Source organism: Oncorhynchus gorbuscha, linkage group LG13, assembly GCF_021184085.1.
Source record: "Oncorhynchus gorbuscha isolate QuinsamMale2020 ecotype Even-year linkage group LG13, OgorEven_v1.0, whole genome shotgun sequence".
NCBI classification, from domain to species: domain Eukaryota; kingdom Metazoa; phylum Chordata; class Actinopteri; order Salmoniformes; family Salmonidae; genus Oncorhynchus; species Oncorhynchus gorbuscha.
This window is the reverse complement of record NC_060185.1, coordinates 102,072,071-102,086,226: the sequence shown is the minus strand read 5'-3', so window position 1 is coordinate 102,086,226 and position 14,156 is coordinate 102,072,071. Positions and strand designations below refer to the sequence as shown.

Genomic DNA, 14,156 nt, shown 5'->3' with positions numbered 1-14,156 from the left:
ACAGCAATTTCAACAGGTAACATGTTTGAAGTAACCCCGGATGAACCCTGGATTTTAAACAGTCATGGTCAAAACATATTGATACAACAGTAGCTAAGATGGGGAGAAGTCTGTCCATAATAAAGTACTGCTCTACCTTCTTAACAACACTATCAACAGGGCAGGTCCTACAGGCCCTAGTTTCTACCTTCTTAACAACACTATCAACAAGGCAGGTCCTACAGGCCCTAGTTTCTACCTTCTTAACAACACTATCAACAAGGCAGGTCCTACAGGCCCTAGTTTCTACCTTCTTAACAACACTATCAACCAGGCAGGTCCTACAGGCCCTAGTTTCTACCTTCTTAACAACACTATCAACAAGGCAGGTCCTACAGGCCCTAGTTTCTACCTTCTTAACAACACTATCAACAGGGCAGGTCCTACAGGCCCTAGTTTCTCCCTTCTTAACAACACTATCAACAAGGCAGGTCCTACAGGCCCTAGTTTCTACCTTCTTAACAACACTATCAACAAGGAAGGTCCTAACGGCCCTAGTTTCTACCTTCTTAACAACACTATCAACAAGTCAGGTCCTAACGGCCCTAGTTTCTACCTTCTTAACAACACTATCAACAAGGCAGGTCCTAACGGCCCTAGTTTCTACCTTCTTAACAACACTATCAACAAGGCAGGTCCTAACGGCCCTAGTTTCTACCTTCTTAACAACACTATCAACAAGGCAGGTCCTAACGGCCCTAGTTTCTACCTTCTTAACAACACTACATTACATTTACATTTAAGTCATTTAGCAGACGCTCTTATCCAGAGCGACTTACAAATTGGTGCATTCACCTTATGACATCCAGTAGAACAGTCATCTTAAAGGGGGGGAGGGGTGAGAAGGATTACTTATCCTATCCTAGGTATTCCTTAAAGAGGTGGGGTTTCAGGTGTCTCCGGAAGGTGGTGATTGACTCCGCTGTCCTGACGTCGTGAGGGAGTTTGTTCCACCATTGGGGGGCCAGAGCAGCGAACAGTTTTGACTAGGCTGAGCGGGAACTGTACTTCCTCAGTGGTAGGGAGGCGAGCAGGCCAGAGGTGGATGAACGCAGTGCCCTTGTTTGGGTGTAGGGCCTGATCAGAGCCTGGAGGTACTGAGGTGCCGTTCCCCTCACAGCTCCGTAGGCAAGCACCATGGTCTTGTAGCGGATGCAAGCTTCAACTGGAAGCCAGTGGAGAGAGCGGAGGAGCGGGGTGACGTGAGAGAACTTGGGAAGGTTGAACACCAGACGGGCTGCGGCGTTCTGGATGAGTTGTAGGGGTTTAATGGCACAGGCAGGGAGCCCAGCCAACAGCGAGTTGCAGTAATCCAGACGGGAGATGACAAGTGCCTGGATTAGGACCTGGGCCGCTTCCTGTGTGAGGCAGGGTCATACTCTGCGGATGTTCTAGAGCATGAACCTACAGGAACGGGCCACCGCCTTGATGTTAGTTGAGAACGACAGGGTGTTGTCCAGGATCACGCCAAGGTTCTTAGCGCTCTGGGAGGAGGACACAATGGAGTTGTCAACCGTGATGGCGAGATCATGGAACGGGCAGTCCTTCCCCGGGAGGAAGAGCAGCTCCGTCTTGCCGAGGTTCAGCTTGAGGTGGTGATCCGTCATCCACACTGATATGTCTGCCAGACATGCAGAGATGCGATTCGCCACCTGGTCATCAGAAGGGGGAAAGTAGAAGATTAATTGTGTGTCGTCTGCATAGCAATGATAGGAGAGACTATGTGAGGTTATGACAGAGCCAAGTGACTTGGTGTATAGCGAGAATAGGAGAGGGCCTAGAACAGAGCCCTGGGGGACACCAGTGGTGAGAGCGCGTGGTGAGGAGACAGATTCTCACCACGCCACCTGGTAGGAGCGACTTGTCAGGTAGGACGCAATCGAAGCGTGGGCCGCGCCGGAGATGCCCAACTCGGAGAGGGTGGAGAGGAGGATCTGATGGTTCACAGTATCGAAGGCAGCCGATAGGTCTAGAAGGATGAGAGCAGAGGAGAGAGAGTTAGCTTTAGCAGTGCGGAGCGCCTCCGTGATACAGAGAAGAGCAGTCTCAGTTGAATGACTAGTCTTGAAACCTGACGGATTTGGATCAAGAAGGTCATTCAGAGAGAGATAGAGGGAGAGCTGGCCAAGGACGGCACGTTCAAGAGTTTTGGAGAGAAAAGAAAGAAGGGATACTGGTCTGTAGTTGTTGACATCGGAGGGATCGAGTGTAGGTTTTTTCAGAAGGGGTGCAACTCTCGCTCTCTTGAAGACGGAAGGGACGTAGCCAGCGGTCAGGGATGAGTTGTTGAGCGAGGTGAGTTAAGGGAGAAGGTCTCCGGAAATGGTCTGGAGAAGAGAGGAGGGGATAGGGTCAAGCGGGCAGGTTGTTGGGCGGCCGGCTGTCACAAGATGCGAGATTTCATCTGGAGAGAGAAGGGAGAAAGAGGTCAGAGCACAGGGTAGGGCAGTGTGAGCAGAACCAGCGGTGCCGTTTGACTTAGCAAACGAGGATCGGATGTCGTCGACCTTCTTTTCAAAATGGTTGACGAAGTCATCTGCAGAGAGGGAGGAGGGGGGAGGGGGAGGAGGATTCAGGAGGGAGGAGAAGGTGGCAAAGAGCTTCCTAGGGTTAGAGGCAGATGCTTGGAATTTAGAGTGGTAGAAAATGGCTTTAGCAGCAGAGACAGAGGAGGAAAATGTAGAGAGGAGGGAGTGAAAGGATGCCAGGTCCGCAGGGAGGCGAGTTTTCCTCCATTTCCGCTCGGCAGCCCCGAGCCCTGTTCTGTGAGCTCGCAATGAGTCGTCGAGCCACGGGGCGGGAGGGGAGGACCGAGCCGGCCTGGAGGATAGGGGACATATCAACAAGGCAGGTCCTAACGGCCCTAGTTTCTACCTTCTTAACAACACTATCAACAAGGCAGGTCCTAACGGCCCTATTTTCTACCTTCTTAACAACACTATCAACAAGGCAGGTCCTAACGGCCCTAGTTTCTACCTTCTTAACAACACTATCAACAAGGCAGGTCCTACAGGCCCTAGTTTCTACCTTCTTAACAACACTATCAACAAGGCAGGTCCTACAGGCTCTAGTTTCTACCTTCTTAACAGCACAATCAACAGGGCATGTCCTACAGGCCCTAGTTTCTACCTTCTTAACAACACAATCAATAGGGCAGGTCCTACAGGCCCTAGTTTCTACCTTCTTAACAGCACAATCAACAGGGCAGGTCCTACAGGCCCTAGTTTCTACCTTCTTAACAGCACAATCAACAGGGCTGGTCCTACAGGCCCTAGTTTCTACCTTCTTAACAACACTATCAACAAGGTAGGTCCTACAGGCCCTAGTTTTGTCTTACCTGAACTACTGTTCAGTCGTGTGGTCAGGTGCCTCAAAGAGGGACTTAGGAAAACTGCAATTTGCTCAGAACAGGGCAGCTAGGCTGGCCCTTGGATGTACACAGAGAGCTAATATTAAGAATATGCATGTCAATCTCTCCTGGCTCAAAGTGGAGGAGAGATTGACTTCATCACTACTTGTATTTATGAGAGGTATTGACATGTTGAATGCATCAAGCTGTCTGTTTGAGCCTGCTGGCGTACAGCTTGGACACCCATGCATACCCCACAAGACATGTCACCAGAGGTCTCTTCACAGTCCACAAGTCCAGAACAGACTATGGGAGCTGCACAGTACTACCTAGAGCCATGACTACATGGAACTCTATTCCACAGTACTACATAGAGCCATGACTACATGGAACTCTATTCCACAGTACTACATAGAGCCATGACTACATGGAACTCTATTCCACAGTACTACATAGAGCCATGACTACATGGAACTCTATTCCACAGTACTACATAGAGACATGACTACATGGAACTCTATTCCACATCAAGTAACTGATGCAGCAGTAGAATCCGATTTTAAAAAACAGATACAAATACCTTCTGAACAGCAGGGACTGTGAAGAAACACAAACGTAGGCACAGACACATGTATACACACACGATAACATATGCACTATACACACATGTACACAGAGATTTTGTTGTGTAGATATGTGGTAGTGGTGGAGTAGGAGCCTGAGGACACACAGTGTGTTATGAAATCTGTGAATGTACTGTAATGTTTTGGAAAAACTACTTTCATTTTGCTGGACCCCGGAAGAGTAATGGGGATCTTATGGGGATCCATAATAAAATCAAATACAAATTAAGCCGGTGACTGATGTGGTAAACTCCTCAATGCCTTCGGATGAATCCCGGTACATATTCAAGTCTGTGCTTGCGAAACAGTGCTTGCGAAACAGTCCTGTAGCTTAGTATCTGCTTATTCTTCCTTATTGTGTGCATCACTGGAACTTCCTGTTTGAGTCTTTGGTTGTGAGCGGGAATAAGGAGTATAGAGCTATAGATAGACTTTCCAAATGCAGAGCTTTGTATGCATTTTATTTATTTTTATTTTTTAACTTCACCTTTATTTAACCAGGTAGGCTAGTTGAGAACAAGTTCTCATTTACAACTGCGACCTGGCCAAGATAAAGCATAGCAGTGTGAACAGACAACAACACAGAGTTACAGATGGAGTAAACAATAAACAAGTCAATAAATAACACAGTAGGAAAAAAAGAAAAAAAAGAGTCTATATACATTGTGTGCAAAAGGCATGAGGAGGTAGGCGAATAATTACAATTTAGCAGATTAATACTGGAGTGATAAATGATCAGATGGTCATGTGCAGGTAGAGATACTGGTGTGCAAATGAGCAGAAAAGTAAATAAATAAAAACAGTATGGGGATGAGGTAGGTAAATTGGGTGGGCTATTTACTGATGGACTATGTACAGCTGCAGCGATCGGTTAGCTGCTCAGATAGCAGATGTTTAAAGTTATATAATAATAATAACAACTATATTAGTTATAACTATATTATAACTATATTATAACTATATATTATAACTATATTATTATTATACTATATTATTATTATTATTATATTATATTATATATAAAGTTGGTGAGGGAGATAAAAGTCTCCAACTTCAGCGATTTTTGCAATTCGTTCCAGTCACAGGCAGCAGAGAGAAAGGAAGGCGGCCAAATGAGGTGTTGGCTTTGGGGATGATCAGTGAGATACACCTGCTGGAGCTCGTGCTACGGGTGGGTGTTGCCATCGTGACCAGTGAACTGAGATAAAAAACCAAGGCTGCTGAGTCTGGTGATAAGAATATGGTGATTGACAGAGTGAAAAGCCTTGGCCAGGTCGATGAAGACGGCTGCACAGTACTGTTGAGTGTGGTCTTAGTGCCAGCGTCGGTTAGTGGTGGTAAATAAATAGCTATGAAAAATATAGATAAAAACGTTCTTGCTAAATAATATGATCTACATCTTTTCATGAGGTATTCTGACTCAGGCGAGGGGATCCTTGAGACTTCTTTAATTTTAGAGATTGTGCACCAACTGTTGGTAACAAGATACGCACACCTCCCCTTGAGCCCGAGGCTTCCGTTCGGTCCAACTAGATGTATATTATCCATGTCATTGATTAGCCACGACTCCGAGAAATATATCAGTTCTTCAGGTACCGTTGATAGGAATGGATCTCATCCAGTGATTTGTACGTTCACCAATAGAAAGGAGGGTAGAGGAGGTTTATTTACTCACCGACGTACAGTACCAGTCAGAAGTTTGGACACACCTCCTCATTCAAGGATTTTTCTTTATTTTTACTATTTTCTACATTGTAGAATAATAGTGAAGACATCAAAAGTTACCTTTGCTGCAGAGGATAAGTTCATTATAGTTATTAACTGTGCCTCGGATTTCAGCCCAAATAAATGTTTCGCAGAGTTGAAGTAACAGACACATCTCAACATCACCTGTTCAGAGGAGACTGCGTGAATCAGGCCTTCATGGTCGAATTGCTGCAAAGAAACCACTGCTAAAGGACACTAACAAGAAGAAGACACAAACAATGGACATTAGACCAGTGTAAATCTGTCCTTTGGTCTGATGAGTCCAAATTTGAGATTTTTGGTTCCAACTGTCGTATCTTTGTGAGATGCAGAGTGGGTGAATGGATGATCTCAACAGGTGTGGATCCCACCATGAAGCACGGAGTAGGAGGTGTGATGGTGCTTTGCTGGTGACACTTGGTGATTTATTTAGAATTCTAGGCACACTTAATCAGCATGACTACCACAGCATTTTGCAGTGATACGCCATCCCATCTGGTTTGCGCTTAGTGGGACTGTCATTTGTTTTTCAACAGGACAATAACCCAAAACACACCTCTAGGCTCTGTAAAGTTGGAGACATTTATCTCCCTCACCAACTTTAAACATTTGCTATCTGAGCAGCTAACCGATCGCTGCAGCTGTATATAGTCCATCGGTATATAGCCCACCCAATTTACCTACCTCATCCCCAATCTGTTTTTAATTTATTTACTTTTCTGCTGTTTTGCACACCAATATCTCTACCTGCACATGACCATCTGATCATTTATCTCTCCGGTGTTAACCTCTTGAAAGTAGAGGGCACTATTTTCATTTTCGGAAAAATAATGTTCCCAAAGTAAACGGGCTATTTTGTCAGGACAAGTTGCTAGAATATGCATATAATTGACAGCTTAGGGTAGAACACACTCTAACGTTTCCAAAACTGTAAAAATATTGTCTGTGAGTATAACTGAACTGATATTGCAGGCGAAAGCCTGAGAAAAATCCAATCAGGAAGTGACTCATGTTTTGAAAGCTCTGCGTTCCAATGCGTCCCTATTGAGCAGTGAATGGGCTATCAACCAAATCAAATCAAATTAAATTTATTTCTATAGCCCTTCGTACATCAGCTGATATCTCAAAGTGCTGTACAGAAACCCAGCCTAAAACCCCAAACAGCAAGCAATGCAGGTGTAGAAGCACATTTACATTACATTACATTTAAGTCATTTAGCAGACGCTCTTATCCAGAGCGACTTACAAATTGGTGCATTCACCTTATGACATCCAGTGGAACAGTCACTTTACAATAGTGCATCTAAATCTTAAGGGGGGGGGGTGAGAGGGATTACTTATCCTATCCTAGGTATTCCTTAAAGAGGTGGGGTTTCAGGTGTCTCCGGAAGGTGGTGATTGACTCCGCTGTCCTGGCGTCGTGAGGGAGTTTGTTCCACCATTGGGGGGCCAGGGCAGCGAACAGTTTTGACTGGGCTGAGCGGGAGCTGTACTTCCTCAGTGGTAGGGAGGCGAGCAGGCCAGAGGTGGCCTGGAAAAACTCCCTAGAAAGGCCAAAACCTAGGAAGAAACCTAGAGAGGAACCAGGCTATGTGGGGTGGCCAGTCCTCTTCTGGCTGTGCCGGGTGGAGATTATAACAGAACATGGCCAAGATGTTAAAATGTTCATAAATGACCAGCATGGTCGAATAATAGTAAGGCAGAACAGTTGAAACTGGAGCAGCAGCATGGCCAGGTGGACTGGGGACAGCAAGGAGTCATCATGTCAGGTAGTCCTGGGGCATGGTCCTAGGGCTCAGGTCAGTTGAAACTGGAGCAGCAGCATGGCCAGGTGGACTGGGGACAGCAAGGAGTCATCATGTCAGGTAGTCCTGGGGCATGGTCCTAGGGCTCAGGTCAGTTGAAACTGGAGCAGCAGCATGGCCAGGTGGACTGGGGACAGCAAGGAGTCATCATGTCAGGTAGTCCTGGGGCATGGTCCTAGGGCTCAGGTCCTCCGAGAGTGAGAAAGAAAGAAGGAGAGAATTAGAGAACACACACTTAGATTCACACAGGACACCGAATAGGACAGGAGAAGTACTCCAGATATAACAAACTGACCCTAGCCCCCCGACACATAAACTACTGCAGCATAAATACTGGAGGCTGAGACAGGAGGGGTCAGGAGACACTGTGGCCCCATCCGAGGACACCCCCGGTCAGGGCCAAACAGGAAGGATATAACCCCACCCACTTTGCCAAAGCACAGCCCCCACACCACTAGAGGGCTATCTTCAACCAGATTCCTTTTTCTACGTATTCCCCAATGTGTCTACAGCATTTTGACGTAGTTTCACGCCTTTATGTTAAAGAATGAGCGTAAACGACTACATTGCATAAGAGTCCGGCTGAGGGCTCTCAGAGTAATTCTTGTGTAATAGACAGAGGTAGCTATTTTTCCTCCCGGTCTTACTGAAAATACAGCTGTCCCGGTTGATATATTATCGAATAGATATTTGAAAAATACCTTGAGGATTGATTATAAACAACGTTTGCCATGTTTCTGTCGATATTATGGAGCAAATTGGGAATCTTTTTCGACATTGTTGTGACTGCAAATTTCCAGGCGAATTCTCAGCCAAACGGAGTTATTTCGGCTACAAAAATAATCTTTATGGAACATAATTTTTTTTATTTGATTGCTTTTCTGATTTTCGTGACCAGGTTGCCTGCTGCTAGCTGGGCATAATGCTATGCTAGGCTATCAATAAACTTACACAAATGTTTGTCTTGCTTTGGCTGTAAAGCATAATTTCAAAATCTGAGATGACAGGGTGATTAACAAAAGGCTAAGCTGTGTTTCAATATATTTCACTTGTGATTTTATGAATATGAATATTTTCTAGTAATATTTTTTGTCCGTTGCGTTATGCTAATTAGTGTCAGTTGATGACAATTCTCCCGGATCCGGAGTTCCTGCTAAATTGTAATTATTCACTCCTATGGCCTATTTATTGCCTACCTCCTCATGCCTTTTGCACACAATGTATATAGATGATTTTTTTCTACTATGTTATTGACTTGTTTATTCCGCTTCCGGTTCCGGTTTGAGTGAGTGGTCGCATCTGCACGTCGCTCCAACGGGTAGTATAACTTTTTCATTATATTTCATTATATCACAACGGTTTGATTTGTCTTATCTTAGCAATTTCTTCTCAGCTAGCTACATAGCCGTCTTTGTATCAAAGATAATTGCGTAATTATCGTATTTCGCCGTCCTAACGTAGTCTTCACTAGCCAGCTAGCTAACGTCCACTGATTAGCTGCACTGGAGAAACTATTACACTCAACTGAACGACTTGATTAGTTTAGTGTTAGCTAGCTACATAGCTGTCTTTGCTGTCTTCGTATCATCGTATCATCGTATCCAAGATAATTGTGTTGTTTAGGTTTAGAGTGTGTAGTCTTAGAGTGATTATCTTAATTTACCGAGGTTAACTAGCCAGCTATTTGTCGTCCTTAACGTAGGTGACTCTGCTAGCTAGCCAACAGCTAGCCAACGCTAGCCAACGTCTTCTGTATAGAACTCAACTACCCGGTCGCATTCACAGGTTGTATCACATTTTCACTTCATTTCATTACAGTACAACGGTTTGATTTGTTTAATCGTAGCTAGCTACTTAGCTAGCTACATAGCCGTCTTTGTATCAAAGATAATTGTGTAGTCTAGAGCGATTTTCTAGGTTCGCTAGCCATCTATTGTCGTTCTTTTAACGCAACGTAACGTAAACAACACTGCTAGCTAGCCTGCTAGCCCCCGAATAGCAACACTGCAGAAACTATTACACTCAACGGAACGACTTGATTAGTGTAGTGTCAACAACGCACCCACTGCCAGCTGGCCTACTTCAGCAGTACTGTATCATTTTAATCATTTTAGTCAATAAGATTCTTGCTACGTAGCTTAACTTTCTGAACATTCGAGACGTGTAGTCCACTTGTCATTCCAATCTCCTTTGCATTAGCGTAGCCTCTTCTGTAGCCTGTCAACTATGTGTCTGTTTATCCCTGTTCTCTCCTCTCTGCACAGACCATACAAACGCTCCTCACCGCGTGGCCGCGGCCACCCTACTCTGGTGGTCCCAGCGCGCACGACCCACGTGGAGTTCCAGGTCTCCGGTAGCCTCTGGAACTGCCAATCTGCGGTCAACAAGGCAGAGTTCCTCTCAGCCTATGCCTCCCTCCAGTCCCTCGACTTCTTGGCACTGACGGAAACATGGATCACCACAGACAACACTGCTACTCCTACTGCTCTCTCTTCGTCCGCCCACGTGTTCTCGCACACCCCGAGAGCGTCTGGTCAGCGGGGTGGTGGCACCGGGATCCTCATCTCTCCCAAGTGGTCATTCTCTCTTTCTCCCCTTACCCATCTGTCTATCGCCTCCTTTGAATTCCATGCTGTCACAGTTACTAGCCCTTTCAAGCTTAACATCCTTATCATTTATCGCCCTCCAGGTTCCCTCGGAGAGTTCATCAATGAGCTTGATGCCTTGATAAGCTCCTTTCCTGAGGACGGCTCACCTCTCACAGTTCTGGGCGACTTTAACCTCCCCACGTCTACCTTTGACTCTTTCCTCTCTGCCTCCTTCTTTCCACTCCTCTCCTCTTTTGACCTCACCCTCTCACCTTCCCCCCTACTCACAAGGCAGGCAATACGCTCGACCTCATCTTTACTAGATGCTGTTCTTCCACTAACCTCATTGCAACTCCCCTCCAAGTCTCCGACCACTGCCTTGTATCCTTTTCCCTCTCGCTCTCATCCAACACCTCCCACACTGCCCCTACTCGGATGGTATCGCGCCGTCCCAACCTTCGCTCTCTCTCCCCCGCTACTCTCTCCTCTTCCATCCTATCATCTCTTCCCTCCGCTCAAACCTTCTCCCACCTATCTCCTGATTCTGCCTCCTCAACCCTCCTCTCCTCCCTCTCTGCATCCCTTGACTCTCTATGTCCCCTATCCTCCAGGCCGGCTCGGTCCTCCCCTCCCGCTCCGTGGCTCGATGACTCATTGCGAGCTCACAGAACAGGGCTCCGGGCAGCCGAGCGGAAATGGAGGAAAACTCGCCTCCCTGCGGACCTGGCATCCTTTCACTCCCTCCTCTCTACATTTTCCTCCTCTGTCTCTGCTGCTAAAGCCACTTTCTACCACGCTAAATTCCAAGCATCTGCCTCTAACCCTAGGAAGCTCTTTGCCACCTTCTCCTCCCTCCTGAATCCTCCGCCCCCTCCCCCCTCCTCCCTCTCTGCAGATGACTTCGTCAACCATTTTGAAAAGAAGGTCGACGACATCCGATCCTCGTTTGCTAAGTCAAACGACACCGCTGGTTCTGCTCACACTGCCCTATCCTGTGCTCTGACCTCTTTCTCCCCTCTCTCTCCAGATGAAATCTCGCGTCTTGTGACGGCCGGCCGCCCAACAACCTGCCCGCTTGACCCTATCCCCTCCTCTCTTCTCCAGACCATTTCCGGAGACCTTCTCCCTTACCTCACCTCGCTCATCAACTCATCCCTGACCGTTGGCTACGTCCCTTCCGTCTTCAAGAGAGCGAGAGTTGCACCCCTTCTGAAAAAACCTACACTCGATCCCTCCGATGTCAACAATTACAGACCAGTATCCCTTCTTTCTTTTCTCTCCAAAACTCTTGAACGTGCCGTCCTTGGCCAGCTCTCCCGCTATCTCTCTCTGAATGACCTTCTTGATCCAAATCAGTCAGGTTTCAAGACTAGTCATTCAACTGAGACTGCTCTCCTCTGTATCACGGAGGCGCTCCGCACTGCTAAAGCTAACTCTCTCTCCTCTGCTCTCATCCTTCTAGATCTATCGGCTGCCTTCGATACTGTGAACCATCAGATCCTCCTCTCCACCCTCTCCGAGTTGGGCATCTCCGGCGCGGCCCACGCTTGGATTGCGTCCTACCTGACAGGTCGCTCCTACCAGGTGGCGTGGCGAGAATCTGTCTCCTCACCACGCGCTCTCACCACTGGTGTCCCCCAGGGCTCTGTTCTTGGCCCTCTCCTATTCTCGCTATACACCAAGTCACTTGGCTCTGTCATAACCTCACATGGTCTCTCTTATCATTGCTATGCAGACGACACACAATTAATCTTCTCCTTTCCCCCTTCTGATGACCAGGTGGCGAATCGCATCTCTGCATGTCTGGCAGACATATCAGTGTGGATGACGGATCACCACCTCAAGCTGAACCTCGGCAAGATGGAGCTGCTCTTCCTCCCGGGGAAGGACTGCCCGTTCCATGATCTCGCCATCACGGTTGACAACTCCATTGTGTCCTCCTCCCAGAGCGCCAAGAACCTTGGCGTGATCCTGGACAACACCCTGTCGTTCTCAACTAACATCAAGGCGGTGGCCCGTTCCTGTAGGTTCATGCTCTACAACATCCGCAGAGTACGACCCTGCCTCACACAGGAAGCGGCGCAGGTCCTAATCCAGGCACTTGTCATCTCCCGTCTGGATTACTGCAACTCGCTGTTGGCTGGGCTCCCTGCCTGTGCCATTAAACCCCTTCAACTCATCCAGAACGCCGCAGCCCGTCTGGTGTTCAACCTTCCCAAGTTCTCTCACGTCACCCCGCTCCTCCGTTCTCTCCACTGGCTTCCAGTTGAAGCTCGCATCCGCTACAAGACCATGGTGCTTGCCTACGGAGCTGTGAGGGGAACGGCACCTCAGTACCTCCAGGCTCTGATCAGGCCCTACACCCAAACAAGGGCACTGCGTTCATCCACCTCTGGCCTGCTCGCCTCCCTACCACTGAGGAAGTACAGCTCCCGCTCAGCCCAGTCAAAACTGTTCGCTGCCCTGGCCCCCCCAATGGTGGAACAAACTCCCTCACGACGCCAGGACAGCGGAGTCAATCACCACCTTCCGGAGACACCTGAAACCCCACCTCTTTAAGGAATACCTAGGATAGGTTAAGTAATCCCTCTCACCCCACCCCCCCCCTAAGTTTTAGATGCACTATTGTTAAGTGACTGTCCCACTGGATGTCATAAGGTGAATGCACCAATTTGTAAGTCGCTCTGGATAAGAGCGTCTGCTAAATGACTTAAATGTAAATGTAAATGTTTATTGTTTACTCCATGTGTAACTCTGTGTTGTTGTCTGTTCACACTGCTATGCTTTATCTTGGCCAGAGCGCAGTTGCAAATGAGAACTTGTTCTCAACTAGCCTACCTGGTTAAACAAAGGTGAAATAAAAATAAAAAATAAATAAAAAGGCTATAAAACTATGAAAACACACCCTTCTCCCTCCACTATATAAAGCTTTGAGGGAAATGTAACCTCCTGTTCCGAGGATGTGAGGACGACGGTCCATATGTTAACAGGACTAACATGTCTGCTGTTCCGGGTACATTAGGATGACGATCCGATGTCAGAATTGGTGCGACTGGCTTCCGGGTTGGATGCGCGCTGTATTAAGAAGCAGTGTCGCTTGGACGCATGGCTTTCGACCTTCGTCTCTCCCGAGCCCGAACAGGAGTTGTAGCGATGAGACAAAGATAGTAATTACTAAAAATTGGATACTACAAAATTGGGGAGAAAAGGGGGTAAAATCTCAAAAATAAAAATAATGGTTCAGATAATAACTACAGAACGAAGCCAACCTCAGTGTGAGCTTTGGTTGCGAATGGTATGAACTTTGAACTCTTATTCACTACAGAAGTGATACCTCCTAGCCGTGGAGTTAGCAACAACAACTAAAAAAGTGGGCTAGGAAAGGACAGATAGAGTATCCCGTCTACCACCCAATGACGACACTACAACGTTTACCGTTCACCACCAGAAACACTCTTCAAAGGACAAAGTTCTCTGTTGGGCAACATCCATCTTCCACCAACCTATCGAAGCGCAGCTTAGAGCGCAGCTGAGAGTAAATATTTATTGCATTTTCCTTTTCCAAATAGTCGGTAATTTAGAATGCATAAGATACTGTATTTACGATAGAGTTCCTGCCTACGGCCCGATAGACACATCGCTTCTCCCTTTGTCTTCCCGCTCTTTCACTCAAACCCAACCCCCTTTTCTTTGTTTAACCAGCTGTCATATCTGTTCCGTCCGCTAGGGACGTTTTCCTTTATGACATCATTTGTAATCAGGGTATGATTCATTCTGTGTATATGTATTTCTGTGTGATTAGTTTGGTATTTAGTAAATAAATAATTAAACCCAATTTTGTATTGCTGATTCAACTTGTTAGTCAGTGTTCGTGAAGAAGAATTTATAACTTTCAGATGAGACTGAAATAAGGTGACGATTAATATTGACTGCTAATGGTGTAAAATATGACTAGGTCTTTAAGAGTTTATTTGGAAGATAACTGCTCTATAAATATTATTTCATG

At 46.7% G+C, this 14,156-nt stretch overlaps 1 protein-coding gene across 1 annotated transcript in view; it reads left to right on the top strand.

Moving 5' to 3' along the window:
- cysltr1 (cysteinyl leukotriene receptor 1) overlaps window positions 1–14,156 on the top strand; it is an 85,900-nt gene that overhangs the window by 55,078 nt on the left and 16,666 nt on the right. The gene's annotated exons all lie outside the window — the stretch shown is intronic.